Below are 22,769 nucleotides of genomic sequence, written 5' to 3'. Positions count from 1 at the left end.
GTGTGTGTGTGTGTGTGTGTGTGTGTCAGGTTGCAGCTATTTGTTTTGGAAAGAATGGTTCCATTCCTCTCTTTCTGCTCCTTAAATAAATATGTACCCAAACAGACACATCATTTTAACTGAAGTAAGTAAATAACGAACTGGAAAAATATTTGAAATTTATGGGAGAGGATGTAGTTATAACCTCAGTACATAGAGAGCTCCTACATATTAATAGGAGAAATTAGAACAGATGTTTAAAATATACATATATATGTCACAAATGAAGAAATGACAAGAACCAATGTTTTAAATGTCACTTCAGTTATCTAGGATATATAAACTTACAAATAAAAAAGCATCTACCGATGATTTTAGCAAAGTTGCTGTTTCTTCCCTTAATCATTCCTCCTGGTTATCTGTATTTGCTTTCCAATACACCTTTGATAGGATTCTGATTTGGTATGATCTCTCTGGAAAGTAATTTGTTGGTATGTGCCAATGGTCTTAAAAAATGTACATATCATTTGACTTAATTTCCTTTTGTAGGAAATGATGATAGGTTTACTTAAAGGCGATTAAGAAATGCATTGCAGCATTGTTTTCACGTTTAAAATTTTGTTTATTGAGGTACATTTCACATACTATAAAATTAATAATTTTCAAGTGAACAATTCAGTGGCATTCAGAACATTTGCAGTGCTGTGTAATCACCACACCTCTGTCTAGGTCCAGAGCAGTTTTATCACTCCAACAGAAAACCCTGTACCCATTAAGCAGTCGCTCATTCCCTCCTCCCTCCAGCCCCTGGCAAGCAGCTCTGTGTGTTTTTAACCAGCTGAGGTTTTTTTTTTTTCCTCCTAAAAATCATTCTGCTCCACCAGGGTGATAGTACAATAGACCCTTGAACAACGGGTTTGAACTGCATGGGTCGACTTCTATGTGGATTTTTTTTTTTTTTTTATAATAACAGTACAGGACTGTAAATGTATTTTATCTTCCTTATGATTTTCTTAATAACCTTTTCTTTTCTCTAGCTTACTTTATTGTAAGAATACAGCATATCATGTGCATATTACATACATACAAAATATGTGTTAATTGTATATGTTATTGGTGAGGCTTCTGGTCAACAGTAGGCTGTTATGAGTTAAGTTTTGGGGGAGTCAAAAGTTGCATGGAGGGAGTAGACAGCCCCAATCCTTGCATTGTTCAAGGGTCAGCTGTATATGTTGAGCATATTTATATGAGTGAGGACTCTTGGTTGCAAGTGGCAGAAACTCTAACTTAAAAGGGGGGGATTTAATGATACACACAACTACTGTAGGGGAACATTTAGCTTTAAGTACATATGACTGTTGATAGGGATGTAAGTGGAGTCCAGGACACTCACCCATTCTCACCTCCACTCTCTTTTTTGACCTCCCTCTTGGTGAAAAATACTCTATGTCCATTTGTTTCCTTTATGTGGTTTTCCTTCGTTCTCAGGCTGACTCTTCCAGGTGCAGGAGAGATGGTCCCTGAAAGCTAGTGACCCTTGAGAAGAGTGTGGCTTCTCTAGGGCCCCAGGTCCTGAGACCATGCTGATTGGCTTTACTTGGGTCATGGGCCCATTCCCGTGGGAGATGGGGTACTTTGCTTGGCCGGCCTGGATATCATTTGCCCCGTTCCTAGAAACGGAATCTCATTCTGGCTCGTATATTTCTGAGAAAGTGGTTCTGGAAAGGCATTCTGATACATTCCCACACAAAATAGTACTGCTCATATCTCTGCTTATGCCCATGTATATATCACAAGGGCATTGACTTTTGTGTTGATAATCCTCGGGCATTGAGAAAACTTTACATGACGTTTTATAAGTTCTACTTAAGACTGTGGGAATTATATTTGAGGATTTATCTATTTTTTTTTTTTTTTTTTTTTTTTTTTTAAAGATTTTATTTATTTATACGACAGAGAGACAGCCAGCGAGGAGGGAACACAAGCAGGGGGAGTGGGAGAGGAAGAAGCAGGCTCCCAGCCGAGGAGCCTGACGTGGGACTCGATCCTGGAACGCCAGGATCACGCCCTGAGCCGAAGGCAGACGCTTAACCGCTGTGCCACCCAGACGCCCCGAGGATTTATCTATTTTGAGGGGAGTAAGGGTTTTCCTTGTAATAAATGAATTTGCCACTCTTTGAATTCTATCTGTGTTAGTATACATTGTTTTTAAAGTCATCCCACAGGTAGATACTGAGGGTTTGCTGTGTGCCAAATAAATCTCCAGTTTAATGAGCTTTTCATTCATTCGGGCAGATGGACAATAAATAACAAGTAAATGTATAATTTCAGGTAATAATTATAGAAAAATGAAGCTTGATAGGGGTGTGTGTACGTGGTCTAGGCAGCAGGGTCAGGGAAGGCCTCTCTGAAGAGGGGTTAGAGTCAAGATCGGGTTAAGCAGGGAATAGCTTGGTGATTATTTATGGGAGTAGTGTTCCAAACAGAGGGAACAGTAAGTGCAAAGGCTCTGAGTCATAAATAGGCTTGAGAATCTAATGGAAGTCAGTAGAGTTGGAGGAGTTGTGGGTGGGAGAGGAAAGGGTAGGACCAGGTGGGGCTTGTAGGTCTCATTGAGGATTTGGGATTTTCCTCTAACTAAGGTGAGATGGGGAGCCCAGGGGAGGACAAGCCAGGGAGTGACTTGAGTTGAACTTCAGGACCTTTCTTTGTAAAGCCTTTCTTTTCTTTTGGCTTACTTTATAAAAAGTGTGATCCTTTGCCCCAATACTGAGCAGGGACTGGAGACAGAAAAGGGAAGAGGTAAGAGAAAGAAGTGGTGCTGGAGAAGCGAAATGAGTAGCTGTGGAAGCCGTGGCAGAAGCAGGTTTTGCAGAAGGTGGGCACATGTGGCCCGTGTCTGTCCTTATTGTGGCAGCAAGCAGTGATGAGAAGACAGGCTGGGAACACCACAGGCCATGGGACAGGAAAGCTAGACTGCTGTGGGGCCATGTAGAGGGACCCACACAGCAGCCCAAGCTTGTAACAGTATGGAGGTGGACTTGCTGTGTTACCCCAAATTTCAGGAAGAGGCAAGAAGCAGATATATTAGAGAGTACCCCTGGGATGGCTGGGTGGCTCAGTTGGTTAAGCGTCTGACTCTTGATTTCAGCTCAGGTCATGATCTCAGGATTGTGAGATTGAGCCCCGCTAGAGCTCTGTGCTGGGCTCCTGCATAAGATTCTCTCTCTCAGTCTCCCTCTGCTCCTGCTCTCCACCGCCCCCCTCCCCGGTATGCACACAGTTTCTCTTTGTCTTAAAAAAAAAAAAAAGTACCCCTGATTTTGACAAAACATGGAGATAGATCTGCCAGTTGCCAGAAAAGAATGAGCACAGGAAAATGTTGATTGGTCAGGGTCATATTAATTTATCTATATCATGATTGCAAAGAGAAGCCAGTGGTTGGCTCAATTTCAGGAACCGACCAAATTAGGGCCCCATTTGTACTTTATATTGTATTTCTTAATGGAAAGACCTGAGGGAGTCTTGATCTCTGGCTCAGTGTAACTTGAAAAGATATGATTTTTATCTCTTATATACCTGTGTAAAATATTCCTTGAAAAATCAAGCCAGTAATGTCACACTGCACAATCTGCTCTGTATTTAGGCGACAGGATAGTGTAGCCTGGGGAGCTAGACTGGGTTTGGCTCCTGGCGCTGTTCTCCCAGCTGTTGCTCCTTGGTCAAGTGACTTCACCTCTCTCTGACTCAGCTTTCTCCTGTCAGCCTCAAACAGGTTAACACGTATCCTGGGATTTCAGGACAGAGTATGGCACATAATACGTGCTCAGTAAATATTAGCTGCCGTCATCACCTTCTTATTTGTTTTATGTAGTCTATTTTGGAAATCCTTACATGTTAGCACACTTATTTCTACCTCAGTCTTATTTATAAAAAAATCTTTCTTTTACTTGAGTAGAGTTGACACACAGTATCACGTTAGTTTCCGATGTACAACGTAGTGATTGGCTCATCACAAGCGTAGCTGCCATCTGTCACCGTACAGCACTATTACAGTAGCACTGACTGTATTCAATATGCTGTGCCTTTCATCCCCGTGACTCGTTCATTCCATAACTGGAAGCCTGTGCCTCCCACTCCCCGTCACCCATTTCACCCATCCCTCTACCCCCTTCCTTCTTACAACCATCAGTTCGTTCTCTGTATTTATAGGTTTGATTCTGCTTTTTGTTTGCTTGCTTATTCATTTGTTTTGTTTTTTTTAGATTACACATGTGAGTGAAATCATACAGCACTTGACTTTCTCTGACTTATTTCGCTTAGCATAATACCGTCTAGGTACTTCCATGCTGTTATAAATATCAAGATCTCGTACTTTTTTATGGTATGGAGTAATATACCCTCGTACGTATGTACCACTTCTTCTTCTGTTGATGGACACTTGGGGTGCTTCCATATCTCAGCTATTTTAGTAATGCTGCCGTGGGCATAGGGACGCATATATGCTTTCACAATGTTGAGTCTGGTTCATAAACTGCCACAACAGTTGTGGGAACTCTGGAGGGGAGCCAGGTTCGGGAGGTAGGAGGATGAGTGCAGCTTTGGCAGTCTGAGTTGTGGTGCCCGTGGGACACCCAGATGTGGGTTCTGGCTGGGCAGTAAAAATGTAGGAATGGGAGCGTGGGAGAAGAGAGGTGCAATCATGCTGTTGCCAAGGGATGTGTTCTTCATAGAGAGAGTGACAGTTAAGGATTTGGGGTAACTGCTTCTTTTATTGGGCAGATAAAGGAGCAGTGTGTGGAGCTGGGAAGGGGCTTCGATGCCAGGAAAGCAGTTTGTCACAGAAAGCCAGAGAAGAGTGAATTTCAAGGAATGAAATGTCGGCAATGTTTAAGAATGCAAAAGTTGTGGGGCAGCTGGATTAGGAAGTGGTAGTGCATCAAGGAGCTTGTCACTGAGCACTGAAAGAAAAATCTAGGTGAGTGGTGGGATCCTAAGCCAGCAGAGAGATGGAGTGAGTGGGGGTGAGACTGGAGGCTACACACAAGAATACCCTTTTAGAAAGTTTGATGGTGAAGACAGGGGACTGTAACTCAAGGCGTAGCGTGGTCAGGGGAGGGCTTTACAGGCTGCATTTACTGTTTGCAGGCTGACTAAAGGGAGATAACTGATGGTGCACGATGGTGGGGGATGTGGGCTGATGTAGGGTCAGGTATACAGAAGAGGATGCAGAGAGGAATGTATGGGTGTCCTGACCGCTTCTGCAGAACCTAAGGCAGACGTCAGGCATGGAGGGGAAAGAACGTGGTGCGAGGCGCTGTGGCGGTCTCGGACACAGACCAGATGGCTCAGAGTCTGACAGAATGCTCCAGCTTCTAGACGGTCATCAATCAAATACGGGCACGTGCCCAAGGATGCCAACAAGGGGTTTTGTTTTTTGTTTTTCAATGAATTGCTCAGTTTTTTCTCCTGTGAGTTATAAATTGACGTAAATCTTGAGCTTAATTTTTTTCCAAATTGGTAGAAAATTCAAATACGAAACAATCTGACTTTTATCTTGTTTCCTAGTTTTGCTCCACTTAACTTTTTTTCACAGGTGTGTGGAGGAAAAAAGTGTGATATTATGGGTAATCAAAATAGCAAAGAAAGGTATTAGAATCCCTTTTTTAAGAAAAAGCCTTAAACCATGGGGCGCCTGGGTGGCACAGCAGTTGGGCGTCTGCCTTGGGCTCAGGGCGTGATCCCGGCGTGATGGGATCAAGCCCCACATCAGGCTCTTCTGCTGGAAGCCTGCTTCTTCCTCTCCCACTCCCCCTGCTTGTGTTCCCTCTCTCGCTGGCTGTCTATATCTCTGTCGAATAAATAAATAAAATCTTAAAAAAAAAAAAAAAAAAAAAGAAAAAGCCTTAAACCAAAAAACCCCATTTGAAAGCTCCTCTGTCCCTCCTTCTTTCCCCTTTTGCTCTTTCTGTCCTTTTAGAAAAAAATGTAGTTGTTGAAGAGTGTATCAGTTAGTTTGTGCTGCATAACAGATTGCATTACAAACCATCCCAAAGCTAAGTGCCGTAACAAAACAACCAGTCATTTTGCTTACAATTTTCTGGGTTTCTTGGGCAGTTCTGGTTTAGGCTTGCACATGCCTCTCACATCGGCTGGTGGTAGATGGCCTCATTTACGTGTCTTTTGGTTGGCACGCTGTTGACCAGGGCACTCCATGCTTGCAGGCTATCTTGAGCTCCTTTCGATGTTGGCCATAGGGTTCCAAGCTTAGCTGGTGCATAAGGTTTTTCAAACTCGTGCTTGCTTCACGTTTGTTAATGTCACATTGACCAGAACAAGCTCCGTGCCTCTCTGATGCAAATAGAGAAATAGACATCTCTTGCTAGGAGAGGAAAACTCTGCATTCTTGCAGTCTACTACAAAGAATCATCATGAAGAACCAATAAAAATAGGATTGAGATTTTAAAGTTTCTTGCTTTTAATACAATTTGTGTTTTGATTGGAATACCAGGAAGAAAATATACCAAAGAAACAGAAAGAAGGAAAATGTTTGCTGTGAATCATGAAATCATCTTATGATAACGTCAGCCTTCCGTTATTTAGGCCAAAACCCGAGTTTATTGGCTCTACCTTCAAATATATCCAGAGTCATTGGCCTCTTCTCACTGCCTGTGCTGGTATTGCTGATGCTCCCATTATCCTCACGCAGATTAGTGCAGTTATTCTCAGAAATGGTCTTCCCCTTTCCACACTTGTGACCTACTCCCCCCCCCCCCCCAATCCCTGCCAGAGTCTCTTCAGAAGAGCAGCTGGAGTGATGCTTTAAAAATATGACTCTGCACCCTCAAATAGCTTCCCAGTTGTGGAACTCATTACAATGGCCTCAGGCCCCACCTACCTGCCAGGCTTTACCCTACCCGCTTTCTAACCTCACCTGCAGCAATTCTCCCCCTTCGCTGTAGACTCAAGGGCCTTCTCGCTGTTTCCTGACCATGCCAGACTTGCTCATAAGGAGTTTGCACGGTCCAATCCCTCTGCCCGGAACAAATTTCTCCCAAATGTCCATATGGCTTATTTCTTTACCCCCAAATGTCCATGTGTTTCTCTTCCTTACCTGTTTCAGATCTTTGCTCGGATGTCATCTTATCAGCAAGGTGTACTTCCCTGGTCAGAATTGAATACTGCCTGTTTGGGCATTCCCCATTAGCCTTTCCTCTTGGTTTTCTCATTTACTGAATGCCTCCTACTGCCAGAATATAAGCTTCCTCAGGGCATGGTTTTTTGTGTTTTGTATCACTCCTGTATCCTCAGGGCCTGGAAGAATCTCTGACACAGAGACATTCTTTTGTGTTTGTTCAATGAACGAATGCCATCTTACCTTACTTCCTAGAGCTGTGGGCATTCCGTTAGATCAGGGGTCCACAACTTAGAACTGGCTGCTTGTTTTGACAAATAAGTTGTTGGACACAGCCATACCAGTGCATTTATGTTACCCATGGCTGCTTTTGCACCATCGTGGCAGCATTAAATGATTACAAGAGGGGCCTAAAACATACACTCCCTGGCCCTTTGCAGAAAAGGTTACCACTTCCCAAGTTAGATGCTGAATGGCAAGCCCTTAGCGCAGGGCCCCCGGCAGAGAGACTGGACAATAAATGCAACTGGCTGCTGTAGGTTTTGTATTTTCTCTTATTGTCACTATCGAAAGAACAGTGCATGTGACCTGAAGACATGCGTGGCTTTTCATAGTTATGACTGCTCTGTGCCTCTTCACATCAAAAAAGCTAGAACTCTTTCTTTGCATCTGCTGTGCATTCCTTCATAATTTGAGCTCATAAGTAATTGAGAAACAAATAAATTGCATTCCACGGGTTGACGTGAGTTGGGAAACGTGGAGGCTGTGGTTAAACAGCTAGCGAAGAATGGCTCTGCTAGGTGTGGACTCAGGTGCTGTGGCTTGGGTGTTTATCTACATTCCCAACAAGGGTTCCATGCTACCTCCTGGTAGTTTTTGAATAAATGAGTGTGTGTTCAAGCTTCAGTGTTTTCAAGATAACATAATTTTTTTTAAAAGATTTTATTTATTTATTCGACAGAGATAGAGACAGCCAGCGAGAGAGGGAACACAGGCAGGGGGAGTGGGAGAGGAAGAAGCAGGCTCATAGCAGAAGAGCCCGGTGTGGGGCTCGATCCCATAACGCCGGGATCACGCCCTGAGCCGAAGGCGTCTGCGCTGTGCCACCCAGGCGCCCCCAAGATAACATAATTTTTAATATCTTAAAATGTACACATTGTCATGATAACTAATTTTTTTTTATACATTCTAGGGAATAAGAAGTCAGAAAGGGAGGAGCTGGACTCCATCCTCTTTTTGAGGTAAGTTTTTGTTAAATTCATTTAGCTTTTGAGATTCTTGTTGAAAATGTGGTACTTTAGCTCTTTAATTTTACTTGAGGACATAAAAAATGATGGACATGTATTTCCTTCCTTCCTTCCACTTTTAAAAACAATGCTGCAAAGAATATTCTTGTGATTTTTAATTTTTTTTGCAAACATGTGGGAGAATTTTTCCTGTATGGTTACCTAGATGTGAAGTTCTTAGATGGAAATGTATCCACATTAAACTACTGATATGACCAAATTGAAGGTCATATAAATTTATATGGAAACTTTTATGGAAGTTGTGTGTAAATTTCCCTAAGCAACACTGGCGATGATTTTTTGTGTGTGTATATATGCAAACTGACATGTTGAAAACCCACTGTTTTTAATATGTTGTTCCTGACTACTAGTGAGATTGCAATCTTTGTATGTGTCTGTGTGTCCGTGTGTGATCACATATTCTTTTCAAAGTTGGAACAGTGTGTTTGGGTGTGGTTCTTGGTCTATTAAGCTTACAGTCTCTCTTGTCCACATGTATTAGACAAGCGGCCAGATTACTGATACCTTGAGAGCTACACTAGAACTAAATTGTAGGTTCTGCAAGTTAATTGTTGGTTATCTAGAAATTATTCATGGTTTGAAGAGACATGTGCTTAGGCTGGTGTGCGATCAACTTTATGACGATAAAAGGAAGGCCTAATGTATGTTTGTTGCAGAGCTGGCTGGAGGGAGAGGCCAGGGGAGAAAGCTCTCCAGGGGCTTTTTGGGTTTGTGGAATAAAACAGATCTGAAGACCTCCTGCCCAGTACTTGGCTCCTGGCTGGCCCTCAGTGACTGTGGTTCCCCTTTCTCTCCTTAAAGGGCTGTACTCCTTCCCCAGAGTAAGAGACATTGATTCACTGTTTATGTTATGGTGGTTATTGTGTTTCCTGTGGTAACCCTGCTGTGAATGAAATTTGTACAGAGGAGCTGTCTTTAACAGGAGCTTTAATTAAGCCTGTCACTTAAATATGTATCCATCATTTGTTTGAACTGTCCCATTAATTTAAATTGTCTGGTTTATGTAGCAGTTGAACATTTACTAAAGAATCTATAACATATATGCAAGTTATGAGGCATAGTTCTAAAGCCCCTTCTCTTGACACCGTCCCCCCCCCCTCATTTTAAGAAGTAGAAGCTACTTCTCCTTGATCCTGTTCTTTTTCTCCTCTGAAGGCAGCCACTCCTCTGCATTATGCCGTTACCCTTCTTTTTTAAAAATGGTTTTTTACCACAAGTACTCGTATCCCTAAACAATGCATTGTGCAGTTTTGTTTGGTTTTGAGTATAATAAAAATGGTCTCACGTGGTGCATAATCATCTGTGGCTTGCTGTTCACATTCAACGGTATTTCTGAGATTTATCCCTGTTTGTGAGTTTAGCTCAAGTTCATTCATTCCATTCCCACTGCTGGATTAAGCGAATATATATGATTTATTTAATTTCAGCGTATTGTCTGCAGATTTTTTGTTTGTGTGTTTTCTTGGTGGACAGTCATTGTCTGTGAATAATGACAAGCTTGCCAGTGAGTCTTTTCTTGTCTTACACTGCTGGCCTGGCCCTCCAGTACGTGGGTAAATAGACACAACAAAGACGGTCATCCTGCTTCTGATTTAAAGTGTTCTGTGTTTTTTTATATAATAATATTTTTTTATTATATTACGTTAGTCACCATACAGTACATCCCTGGTTTTTGATGTAAAGTTCGATGATTCATTAGTTGCGCATAACACCCAGTGCACCATGCAATACGTGCCCTCCTTACTACCCATCACCAGCCTACCCCATTCCCCTACCCCCCTTCCCTCTGAAGCCCTCAGTTTGTTTCTCAGAGTCCATAGTCTCTCGTGCTTCATTCCCCCTTCTGTTTACCCCCCCTTCTTTATCCCTTTCTTCTCCTACTGATCTTCCTAGTTCTTATGTTCCATAGATGAGAGAAACCATATGATAATTGTCTTTCTCTGCTTGACTTATTTCACTTAGCATTATCTCCTCCAGTGCCGTCCATGTTGCAGCAAATGTTGAGAAATTGTTCTTTCTGATAGCTGAGTAATATTCCATTGTATATATGGACCACCTCTTCTTAATCCAGTAATCTGTTGAAGGGCATCTCGGCTCCTTCCACGATTTGGCTATTGTGGACAGTGCTGCTATGAACATTGGGGTGCATATGGCCCTTCTCTTCACTATGTCTGTATCTTTGGGGTAGATACCCAGTAGTGCAATGGCTGGATTATAGGGTAGCTCAATTTTTAACTTTTTAAGGGACCTCCACACTGTTTTCCAAAGTGGCTGTACCAACTTGCATTCCCACCAACAATGTAGGAGGGATCCCCTTTCTCCACATCCTCTCCAGCATTTCTTGCTTCCTGCCTTGTCAGTTTTTGCCATTCTAACTGGCGTAAGGTGGTATCTCAGTGTGGTTTTGATTTGAATTTCCCTGATTGCTAAAGATTTTGAACATTGTGTCATGTGTCTATTAGCCATTTGTATGTCCTCATTGGAAAAGTGTCTATTCATATCATCTGCCCATTTTTTGATTTGATTATTGGTTTCCCGTGTATTGAGTTTGAGCAGTTCTTTGTAGATCTTGGATACTAGTCTTTGATCTGGAGTGTCATTTGCAAATACCTTCTCCCATTCCGTGGGCTGCCTCTGAGTTTTTTTGACTGTTTCCTTGGCTGTGCAGAAGCTTTTTGTCTTGATGAAGTCCCACAAGTTCATTTGTTCTTTTGTTTCTCTTGCCCTTGGAGATGTGTTAATGCATGGAATACACTTAGAATGTACTCCGTGAACTTAATGGACTTAACGACATGAAAATAAATGTAAACTGCAAATACGGAGAAACGAACTCGGGACAATTTCGTCTAGCCATTTATATCCTTTCGTTTAGGTCCCATCTCAGACATTTTGTTTCAGCCATTTTCCATGAGGCGACTTTGATCAAACAAAATGTTCTCATTCTGTGCCCACTTGGAAGCTTACAATCAGAATATTCCAAAACACGAACAGTTTTTTCAAAAGTTACTATCTGAGGTCACTTATTAAGACTTTCTGTTCTTTGACAAATTGTTAAATGGAACAAAATTTTAAAATTCTATTTCATCTGCTTTAATTTTAATTCACTGATTTTTAATTTCAGAATCAACTTTTTATGCCAATGGCTTGAAGTTTTTAACCCCTAGGATAACCTACTGGCTTTCAGTTCTGCTGTTTTCAGTTTTGTTTACGTGACATTGTTTTTACCATGTCCAATTTCCTGATGCTCTCTATGAATATTAAAATATTTTTTTGCTCCAGTTGTTTTGATACACTTGACATACAGAACTGTGTATGTTTAAGGTACCCGGCGTAATGATGTTCCTTTCGTATACTGTGAAACGATCACCAGAATAAATTTAGTCTGACGCCATCATCTCTAGAGATGCAAAAATGAAGTTAAAAGAGAAGAAAGAGAGTTTTTTCTTTGTGATGAGAACTCTCAGAACTTGCTCTTTTCACACCTCTCAAATACACCATAGAGCAGTAATGAACTGGTTTCCCAGCGATCATGTCATCCCGAGGGCCCTGTACGCTGGAGACACTCATCAGTCCTAACCCTAGTGTGGCTGATGGTGAGTAGCATTAGCAGACCTTACAGGTTGAAATGACTCTTGAAGTTACATTGAGGAATTCCTCGGTTTGCCATTATCATGAATAGAAATCTCTATTTCATAGATGGGTTCAAAGTAGGACTTACTCCCTGCTCATATTCACAGTAAAGTCTTATGGACATTAGAATTGGAAGAATCAGAGCCTATTTTATATGAAATGATGACAGGAGAAATTTACTGAAGTGGTGGAAACAGGAATGGAAGGGAAGGGACAGATGTTGGCAATAGCAAGAAGTAGAGACACGTGGTGTGTCTGGAGTGTTTTCGTGGCTGTTAATGAGATTTAAATCCACCATCCTGAACTACTGTTTATTGTCCTCATGATGATTGTTTCATGAGTGGACATTCATCTGCTCACCCAGGCTCTTTTTGGCCAGCTCTGTATTTTCATGCAGCATTCATGGAAGGACAGTAGTGGCCTCCTGGGAGTATTAATGGCAGCCATTTGAGTCCTGTGAGTTTTCAAGAAACTTGGCAGTTAGGGCCACTGATTTATTAATGCATATCACTTGACTGCCCAATGGCAGGTACTTGATCTTAGGCTGACCAAAGCAGAATTTGAAAGAGAGGGAGAGGGGGCGTCATGGACATTTGTACCATATTTCGAAGCCCTTCATGCACAGTGACCTGGAGTACAGTGTGAGCAGGTTCCAACGGAGCAGCAGATGTATTTCAATAGCGGCCATTTTTAAAAAGTCCTTTTAACTTTGGTGAAAGAGCTCTCCTTTTTTCCCCACTCTGCAGCAGAGATATATCCAGAAGAAATCACTCCTCTCCTGCCAGCCATATGAGGGGAAAAGATTACTGAGGACCAAACACGCTTTTTTCTTCAGATACTGTTGAAATATATGGTTATTCACGTAAGAGCAGAATCATGGATAATTCAGTAATGGTCTTACTCTTGATGGGAAAGAGAAGACGTTACTTCTTTTCTTCCTGCTTATCCATATTTTGTATCTTTGCTTTTTCCTTGAGGTGATTCTTTGTGATACTTTGCTAGAAATAGAATATGTGTCAGTTCACATCAGCAAAGACCTGGCATACATACCATTTTGTGTGAGTGTGTATGTAAAGGAAAAAAATTCAGTTCTCCATTGCTTTCATATTATTACCACATTCACAGAGAGCACTTTGCTTCTAGCACTTACGGTGGGTAAATGTTTGGGTTTTCCCCTCACCAGACAACTCTGCAACACCAGCTGGATGTCCTGTAGTTTAACTCAGCTTTGATGCTGTCTGCCTTGAGATGGCGTCAGATCCCACAGGTTAAGGGCTCAGTCCCATGAGACTGTTCCATCACATTCAGGTGCTAGTCACAAGTAGGAGGGCCCCAGGTTACCCACAGCTTCTGAACAACTTGACTAAAAATCAGAGGTTCCCACAACTCCTCCTCAGCTTTGACTGATTTGCTAGAGTGGCTCAGGGAACTCTGGGAAACATTTGTTTTCATTGACCATCTTATTAAAGGATATGATAAAGGATACAGATGAATAGCCAGATGCAGAGACACAAGGGATACAGTCTGGGAGGGTCCCAAGCACAGGAATGTCTGTTCCTGTGGAGCTGTCACCCTCCCGGTACGTGGATATGTTCATTCACCTGGAAGCTCCCTGAAACCCCTGCTACTGGGATTTTTATGGAGGCTTCCTCACATAGACATGGTCCACTTCCAGCCCCTCTCCCCTGTCTGGAGGAATGGAGGGGTCGGGATGGGGGTGCTGAAAATTCTAAGTTCTAATCGTGGCGTGGTCTTCCTGGTGACCAGCCCTCTCACTCAGGAGCCATCTGGGAGCCCACGAGACCTCTACAAGCTGTGTTATTAAAACAAAAGAGCTCCTCGTGCGCTTATCACTTAGGAAATTACAAGGGTTTTAGGGGCCCTATGCCAGGAAGTGGGGCAGAGACCCATATATATTTTGTATTCCCTCATAGTATATTCATCTATTCTTGCCTCTTTTCTTCTTCCTGACCCCTAATCCTATGCTAGCAAGGCAGGATCGGGGAGGAGGCAGGCCTAGAAGCTGAATGGGCAGATCAGGAATAGGCAGGGCAGGCCGGAAGATGGGGCGAAAGCATATGGAGGTATCTCTTTGTACCACCAGCCCAGAACAACTTGATGTCACATGTTCCTTTCTCTGATGTTTACCAACTGAATATGGAGTTATGATCATTAGTTCATGATTTCAGTAGGTGATCCCTTCCCCTAGTCTACATTTCTGATATGGTTCAAAAACAAACTACTGAATTCTTTTCTCTCAGCCAACACTTCTGTCTCTGAGTTCTTCCTGGGAACTCTGTCCAGTCTCTGTGTCCTCCACAAGCAAGTTTGTTGATGTTATAATCTTTTCTCAGCCCACTTCCTCTCCTGAGACTCACTTCTACCTGCCCCTTCCCTGTCACTGCTGAGAAGGGGAGTCAAGTCTAGTGGTCAAGTCCGGAGGAAGGACACTTTAGTGTTTCAGGTGATCTGACAATGACTGCCCCTGCTTCATGATCTCTCTCTTCCCCTAATGTTTTCTTCCTTCTTCCCTCCTCCCTTTCTTCTTGCCAGTTTTCTTTAGGGGTCTGTTTCTCTCTGCTGTCCCTCAAGATTCAGTCCTTGCCTCCCTTTCTGACTACTCTTTCCTGTTGGGTAATCTTGTCTGCTCTCCTCTCCCATTTCCTTTATCCAGCACCAGAAACACAAGGACTCCAAAATCCCGAGAGCAGACTGGAGTATTCTCTTGTCCTCTAGAAGCTGTGTATTTTGGCCCTACTGGCCCATTGCACCTTCATTTCCGACTCCACCTGTTCAGAAGTGGTAGAGTATTCCATCTGTCCCCGGAAATTGGCAGGGAGTATCGAGAAGTTGAATGTGTTGGGGCACTTGGGTCTCATTCTGGATGTGTCACTAATGAACTGTGCAACCTCAGATATGACATAATCCCCAGAATCCCACTGGAGGAAGGATGCCAGTGATAGAGGGTGAGGATTTTTATGTAGACTGTGAACCCCCTGAATAGTGTGCAGACTTGTATGTGCATGTCCATCCCACACGTCTTCCCTCCCTTCTCTCTACTGAGTCCTCAGAGCAGAGTTTCTCTCTTGGCTCAGCCCGGAGAACTGCTGCCAGGTTGCTGACATGGAGCCCCTCTGTCCCAGGGGCAGCCAAAGCCCCTCATCCTTTGACCTTAGATGTTGCACAGTTGTTTCCACTTTCTAAGTGGGCTACGGCGTGAAGGAGGTCGGGAAGCTCTGCTTTAGAGTACTCTGTGTGCTAACCAGTATTAGGAACCTGTGACAGGGGCACCTGGGTGGCTCAGTCATTAAGCATCTGCCTTCAGCTCAGGGCGTGATCCCAGAGTCCTGGGATCAGTTCCCATATCAGCCTCCTCCACTGGGAGCCTGCCTCTTCCTCTCCCACTCCCGTGCTTGTGTTCCCTCTCTCTCTGCCTGTCTCTCTGTCAAATAAATAAGTAAGTAATCTAAAAAAAGAGAAGAAAAGGAAAAAAGAACCTGGGACAGGTGTAGCTGGACTGGCAGGCCTGGCTTATCTTAGCCTGTGAATTCCTTTTAATAAAGACAGTGCACTTTTCAAGTTTCTGTAGCTTTGCCTTCTGATGACAATGATTTTTCACGTACCCATGTAACATTGTGTGAAATTCTTGTGAGGGATTATTTCCTTAATTCCTGTTTACTATAAATGGCCCTTTTTGAGTTAAAAAAAATAGAGATTACATCTGACTAAATATTTTAAGGGCAGAAAGAATGTTAAATCATTATAGAGAGGTGGAAAAAAATACAGGCGTGATGAGTAGAGCAAGTTTAAAAACATGATATCTTTGGGTGATTTTTTTTTAATTCTCAGTAAAAATGTCTTTAACATAGTTAACTACTTTGTTTTAAGGTATTCATTCTTGTCATCGTTTGAGTTTTAAGATATGATTTCAGGCGCGCCTGGGTGGCACAGCGGTTAAGCGTCTGCCTTCGGCTCAGGGCGTGATCCCGGCGTTATGGGATCGAGCCCCACATCAGGCTCCTCCGCTGGGAGCCTGCTTCTTCCTCTCCCACTCCCCCTGCTTGTGTTCCCTCTCTCGCTGGCTGTCTCTATCTCTGTCGAATAAATAAATAAAATCTTTAAAAAAAAAAAAAGATATGATTTCATTACATGATTGTCAAGATTATTTGTCACCATAATTTGTCACGCTTGTTTTTTAATTTAGGATAGGAATTTTAATAAGATAACAGCATTTCAGTTTAGTAGACATTAAGTTGAAATGTAAATGTATGTATGTTCTTTCCCACATATTATCCAAAGGCTGCAAGCTTGGAGTGGAAGAATAAGGAGAATCAAGATACTGGTTTTAAATTTCTTTTTACACTGTTTCGAAAGTATTATCTTCCTCATTTATTTCCATCATTTACTAAGTTAAACAAACATCCACAAACCTGTACTTGGGAAGTACTGATTGGGCCATGTGTAGAGGATGTCCACAGGGACAAAACAAAGTGACCTTTGTTTATTTTTAAGTAAGATAGTCATTTTATTCTTATATTTAACGGTCACTTTATTATAAGAAGTTTAAGGGTTCCTAATAAACGATTTTACCTGTTTGTACAAACTACCTATTTGTAGCTGAGCTCATAGTAGTAAAGGGGAACTGTGCCTCCTCTACTCAGAAAGAGTTCAACACGTGTCATGATTTTTTTTGGCGTAATTATATTTCAAATCTTTGAATGTTAAAATAAAGTTTCCTTAAGTCTTCTCTTCCAGGTGGTGGGGTACGGTGACCCCAGACCTTGCTCAGTGGCGAGGCAGGCCAGCCTGGGCCACGCAGCTGCCCATAGTAGGCCTTTCTTTTATCTTGGATCTTTCATCCAGCAGGTGCTACTTACAGCTTCTTACGGAGGGGCCGATGTTTGGGCAGCTGGGGAACCTAGGGAGAGTAAGCCCCGGAAAGGAAGGAAACATAAGGAAATTTCTAATTTCACTGCTAAAGTTTTTCTTCTATGAGAAATGAAGGCTCACAGGACACAAGTATCCCTTAGATTGATGCCGGGGTGGGGAGGCAAATTTTCCTCTCCCAGTTAAAGCAGGCAAAAATTAGTTAAAATGAATAATCAGGAACAATGTTGGAGGGGAGAAGGTCACAGAAGACATTAATCCATCTGGGGGATGTGGACTACTAATTCAGTTGTCTGTGGGTGTTTATATACATACACACACACGTGCACGCTTGGATCAGGGGAAAACAGCTGAAGCTTGATGCATTTTGGAAGACGTAGAAGTACTAACCTTTCCAGGTACTGAGATATGTGTTTGTTAGCTGTCTATATGTGGGTATTTTTTTCAGAACTTGTTTCTGATTTTATAAAATAGTCTGTATTCACTGTGGAACATATAGCATACTTTAATATGCTGAAATTAAAAGTGATTCGTTGAGAACTTGTCTTCCTCATGCAGGTACCTCCAGTTGTATAAAAGTTAGTAAGAGAGTTGGACAAATCCAATACCGTGTAATTTTTTTGGTATGGATTATGAAATAGAAAGAATGATAAAGGGACTTCTTATTAATTCTTTGGAAGTGGTGGTGTTCGATATCTCAAAGGTGAATTCTTTCAGACATAAAGTAGTTTATACTGATTCTATTCTTTGGATTCATCTAAAGGGAAAAGGATATAAAACTAAAGTCCCGTGGATTTGATTAGTGTAATATTGGATGTTAAAATACCTAAAATGATTTAAAAAATAATAAAATACCTAAAATGATGAAAAATGTCTATACATGCTTTTAGATTTATTTCAGTCATAAAATGAGATTAAATTAGTTATAAGGTATGTGAAAATATTTTTACTATTATAATATGTCATGTCTCAAATTTGTTACAAAGAGTTATTAGCTTGGTACTTCCATAGCTCTATGCCATTGCTGTAACAAGCAAACAGTAACAGTAGCCACCGTCCCATCTTGGTCAGGTTGCAAGGCAGAATCAGAAACAAGTCTACCAAAAGATGTCATCTTTTATAATTTCTGGTTCTTTAATTTTAGTTGCTATTCATACAACCAAATACATATGTGCTCAGTAAGAAACTGAACCATTCGTGGGGGTTACACTCACGAACCTAGTCATGTGTTCTTTTTTCTTCCAGACATCCCCCATTTGAGACCAAAGCCAGTGTACATTACTACAACGCGAGACGATGAAAACATTTACAGTACAAAAATTCCATACATGGCAGCTCGCGTTGTTTTTATTAAATAGATTGTAACTTTCTTTTTCAAAAAAAGTATCTAACTACAACACAAAACACTAAAAATGGAGTTGATGTACTGCCCAAAATCATGCAGGTATGCCATTCATCTTATCTTTTACGTAGGTAAAAATATGCTAACACGTACCAAAGTAATTGATTATTAGGGTTTTTGGTTCTTAAAGAATGTTGGTTATGGGGATTGGTTTTATTGGTGGGCTCTCTCTGTATTGCTGAGGTGTCAGAGGGAGCTCTGAGGTAGCACTTGCAGTGCTCTGTTGACATTGCCATGACAAGGCGATCTTGGGGGCCAGGGAGACATTTTGAGGAGGTGGCTGTGGTGTGCAGCCTCCTGGCCCCCTCTTATTTTCCCTCCTTTGATCAAGTACCGGTGACCTCAGAGCATAAGATCAGGTTGCCTTCACCAATCCCCAGCACCAGGAGGGCCCTCGGGAATCATGGAGGTGGGCCATGGGAAGGACCGCGAGACTGCCAAGTGCCCTCTTGGGATCTCAGGGGAAGGAGTGGAAGAGCATCTCAGGATTTCAGGATGCCATGATGGAATCCCTGCAAGAAAAGGCTGTCTCCCTCCAAGGCCTTCAGTGAAGACCTCTTTCTGTGTGGGGCCCGTGGTGTATCTTCCCTCTCTTGCGGTCCTCGGTCACAGACAAATGGGGCTTTCCCAGCAGACTGAGTTGCTTAGGGACTTTGCACTGGGTAGAGCAGAACCACTTGAGGAGGTTCGAGAGCAGCTGCTTCATGGCAGGGACACGGTTTTATGCACAAAGTGTGGTCCACTTAGAGCAAGTTTGCTGATGCCCTGGAGTTCCCAGAAGCGTGACTAAGCCTGAGCCGGAAGAGTGACACACACCCGAGTGACAATGAGCATCTTCACAGAGAAGCACCGCTTTGATAAGAACTGACTGAAGAACTGGAGAAACTTCGTTTCAAAGAAGTCTGAGGGGGATATAATTGCAGTAAGAGCAACAAAAGACTTACTGAAGATTTTAAGAGAAAGATTTGGGGCGCCGGGGTGGCTCAATCGGTTAAGCGTCTGCCTTCAGCTCAGGTCATGATCCCGGGGTCCTGGAGTCAAGCCCCGCATAGGGCACTCTGCTCAGCGGGGAGTCTCTTTCTCCCTCTGCCTCTCCCCCTGCTGGTGCTTTCTCTCTCTCTCTCTCTCTCTCCCTCTCTCAAATCAATAAAATCTTTAAAATAAAATTAAAAACTTTAAATTCATTAGTTTAAAATTTTAATAGGTAAACTGTAAACAGTAACGATCACTGCTGAGAACAAAATTGATTTTCCAAAGGAATATCTGACAACACTGAGGAAAAATTCAAAGAAATGGAAATCAGAAATGAATAAATAAGATCTGAGGAGAGGTCCAGACCTACCTTACAAGTATCAGGAGGACAAAAGGAGAAAAAATCAGAAGTGATCATTGAACTAATGCAAAATTTACTTGAGCTGAAAAAAAGTCATGCCTTAGACTAACAAGGCCTTCGAGTCCCAGGGAGAATTAGCTAAACAGACACAAACCTAAACAGACATAAACCTATTTGACTTTAAGGAATTAAGAGAAAAATTATCAGAGTTCCAGACAGAAACCACAAGTTCCTTCTAGAAAATGAGACAGAGTAGCATTGAATTTTGAATCTAATCTATAACCCTCAGAGCTGAAAGAACTGTCAGTCTGTCTGTCTTTCTCTCTCTCTCTCAGAACCTTGCTTCATATCACATACATAAGCAGATGTCGGATTGATTTAAGTCCTAAATTGATTTAAGGTCTAAGTATTAAAAAAATAATAAAGAATTTAGTAGACAATCTAGGGGAATATATACATTTGGGAAGTGGTAGACCACCTTAGGTAGAGATAAGACCCGCAAGCCACAGAAAAAATGAGGTCCCACTTTACTTTACAAACTTGAAAAAGTTTGCATGTCAAAAGGTACAGTAAAGCCACACTCGGTCAACAGACGGTGAAAAGCATCTGTAACATGAGAGCTGTTAAAAGAGTTCATGCCTCTGATATATAGAGAGTGCCTACAAACCGATGAGAAGACAAACAGCCGATTGAAAAACAGACAAAAGGAGATGAAAGAGAAGTTCACGGAAGAGAAAATAGAAACGACCCTGAATTTCACTGAGCCAGGGAACACCATTAGTTCTGGACCATGCTGAGAGACCTTTATCCACCCATCAGGTAGGCAAAAATTTGTATGAAATCATAGATAAGAAACACAGTCCCATTCTTTGATAAATTTTACATTATATCTTGTGTGATTGTTAAGTCAATTCAAAGTAGTCTGTTTAAAGGCTGTGACTGTTTCCTACCTGGTTTCAAAATTTCAGAAAACCATCACTGAAAATAAGTTTCTCGTTCTTGAAGAATACATTTGGATGATGAAAAGTAGCAAGAATAGCAGATTAACCATGGATTCAAGGTTCCAGTTTTTTTCCTTCGTTGGTCATTCACACTTGTGAGTCATCTACTTTTATTATCTGGCTTTCTTAGTGTCCTAAAGGTCTGACCCCCGAATGAGTTTGGATGGTTGTATCATCCTAACAGAAGAACACTCCATAACTCAAAGTGTCTTAAAGGTAAAAAAGAAGTATTTTAATCTCCTATAGAAGCAGCTCATGGCAGGGCTGGCAGAGAATGTGGGTTATTCACACTCTCTCCATGATTCTGTACAGTTTTCCCTACTCTGCCCTTTCCCTCTGGCAGGGTTGGCTTCCACTCCCTGCTGATTGTAAGACGGAGGCCAGCATCAGGGGCACTGCCTTCCTTGTTCGTGTTCAGAGACAACCCAGATATTTCTGTAAAGCTCTTACCTTTTGTCTGAGTGGGACAACCTAGTTTACTTGTCTCTCCTGGCACAGTAACAAGGCGCTGACTGATTCGAAGCTGGCTATGTGAATGGCCCACGAAACAGAACTGTTCCCTGGTCCTGTGGATGGGGCCAGCTTCCTGTGAGTCACCTGGGCCGCAGGGGAGGAAGCACACAGAGCCCTGGGGTTCCATTAAGGAGGGGGAGTGGATTCTGGCAGACAACTGTCCAGCCCAGCGCTGCCACATGCTGCAGATGGCTGTACCTAGAAATGGTCACCGCCATCGTATAGACTCTCAGTCGGCCTCACAGTGAGTTGTTATAGTAGTCTTCTAGTGCCATTGCAGCAAATGACAAACTTTCAGTGGCTTGAAACAATGCATTCTATTACCTTGCAGCTCTGGAAGTCAGAAGTTCAAAATCAGTCTCGGTGTGGTAAAATCAAGGTGTTGGCAGGTGTGCGGCTCTGCCTTCTGGAGGCTCTCGAGGAGAATCCAGTTTCTTGCCTTGTCCAGCTTCTAGAGGCTTCCTGCATTCCCTGGCTTGTGGCCCTTCATCATATCACCTTTTCTCCCTCTGTTTCCATCTTCCCATGGCCTTGTGTCTGATCCTCCTGTCTCCCTATGGATACTCATGATTACATTGGGGCCACCCAGATGATCCAGGATAATCGCTCCCTCTCACACCTGAATTTAATCACACCTTCTAAATCCCATTTGCCGGGTAAGGTGAGATACTCAAAGGTTCTGGGGATTAGGGCATGGACATCTTTGGGGGGGGGGTCATTATTCAGCTAATCAGCTGCCTCCTGTACTCCTGTTTGTGCCTCGCAGCTGTGTTTCCCGCCTCATCTCACATGTGTCTCCTGTGTTTCTCTCTTCATTTGCATTGTACATGAGAAAAAGCAGCAATTTAAACAATTGAATAAGATTCTGGAGACAGAGTTGCAGGAATAAAAGCACATATAATTTCATTTGTCTCCTGAAAGTTTTTGTTTGGAATTTGAAATTTAATATAATTTTGCCTATGTAAAGTGAATATTAGTGAAACAGTTGATCCGAAATCTCTTTTCAAAGAATATACTGTTCTTGTAAAAGCCCTTCAAAACAATATTTTAAGTGCTGTTTCCAAATGGAGTTTATACTTTTGCCCTTATTATTGTATTGAAGGTCTGTTTGAGGGTGTGTGTGTGTGTGTGTGTGTGTGTGTGTGTGTTTCCCAAAGTGAATTTGCTTCGGGATCTACTAATACCTTTAATTTTTCACCAGGGAGGAGATGAATTAGTGCATCTTCTAGACTAGGTTTTCTTAGCACTTGGAGAATCTGGTATAACAAATATTCATGGGAGAACGGAAGGACAGTGGCTCTTACATCCCATATACTTTTGACAGCAACAGCATAAACCTGAACAAACTGTACATTCTTGGTGCATCACTTCAGCTGAAAATGTGTTCTGTGAAGTATTCTTTAGTCCTTAGTAATTCATTTTTGTATGAGATAAAAGTACTTCAACATACATTAGAGAAAGCAGAGTGGTGATTTTAAAATTTCAGCAGTGACCATTTTTTAGCAGTTCTATCAGCATATTAATTGACGTTAAAACCCATCAAAGCCCATTTGGGAATGAAAAAGTTTGAGATGGTTCAGTT

At 42.2% G+C, this 22,769-nt stretch overlaps 1 long non-coding RNA gene across 5 annotated transcripts in view; it reads left to right on the top strand.

Annotated features, from left to right (window-relative positions):
- The window catches only part of LOC125282093 (uncharacterized), a 99,500-nt gene that overhangs the window by 55,757 nt on the left and 20,974 nt on the right, over positions 1 to 22,769 (top strand). For 2 of the 5 annotated variants that reach the window (XR_008959632.1, XR_008959634.1), the window contains 3 exons: positions 8,307 to 8,355; positions 18,184 to 18,382; positions 20,642 to 20,769. This is a non-coding gene — a long non-coding RNA (uncharacterized LOC125282093). Of the gene's footprint in view, positions 1 to 8,306; positions 8,356 to 18,183; positions 18,383 to 20,325; positions 20,493 to 20,641; positions 20,770 to 22,769 lie in introns of all 5 variants that reach the window. The other 3 variants (XR_008959630.1, XR_008959631.1, XR_008959633.1) reach the window with 3 other exon arrangements.

Source organism: Ursus arctos, unplaced genomic scaffold, assembly GCF_023065955.2.
Source record: "Ursus arctos isolate Adak ecotype North America unplaced genomic scaffold, UrsArc2.0 scaffold_16, whole genome shotgun sequence".
In the NCBI taxonomy this organism is placed as follows: domain Eukaryota; kingdom Metazoa; phylum Chordata; class Mammalia; order Carnivora; family Ursidae; genus Ursus; species Ursus arctos.
The sequence above is the reverse complement of the archived record's forward strand: the minus strand, read 5'-3'. Positions and strand labels throughout refer to the sequence as shown.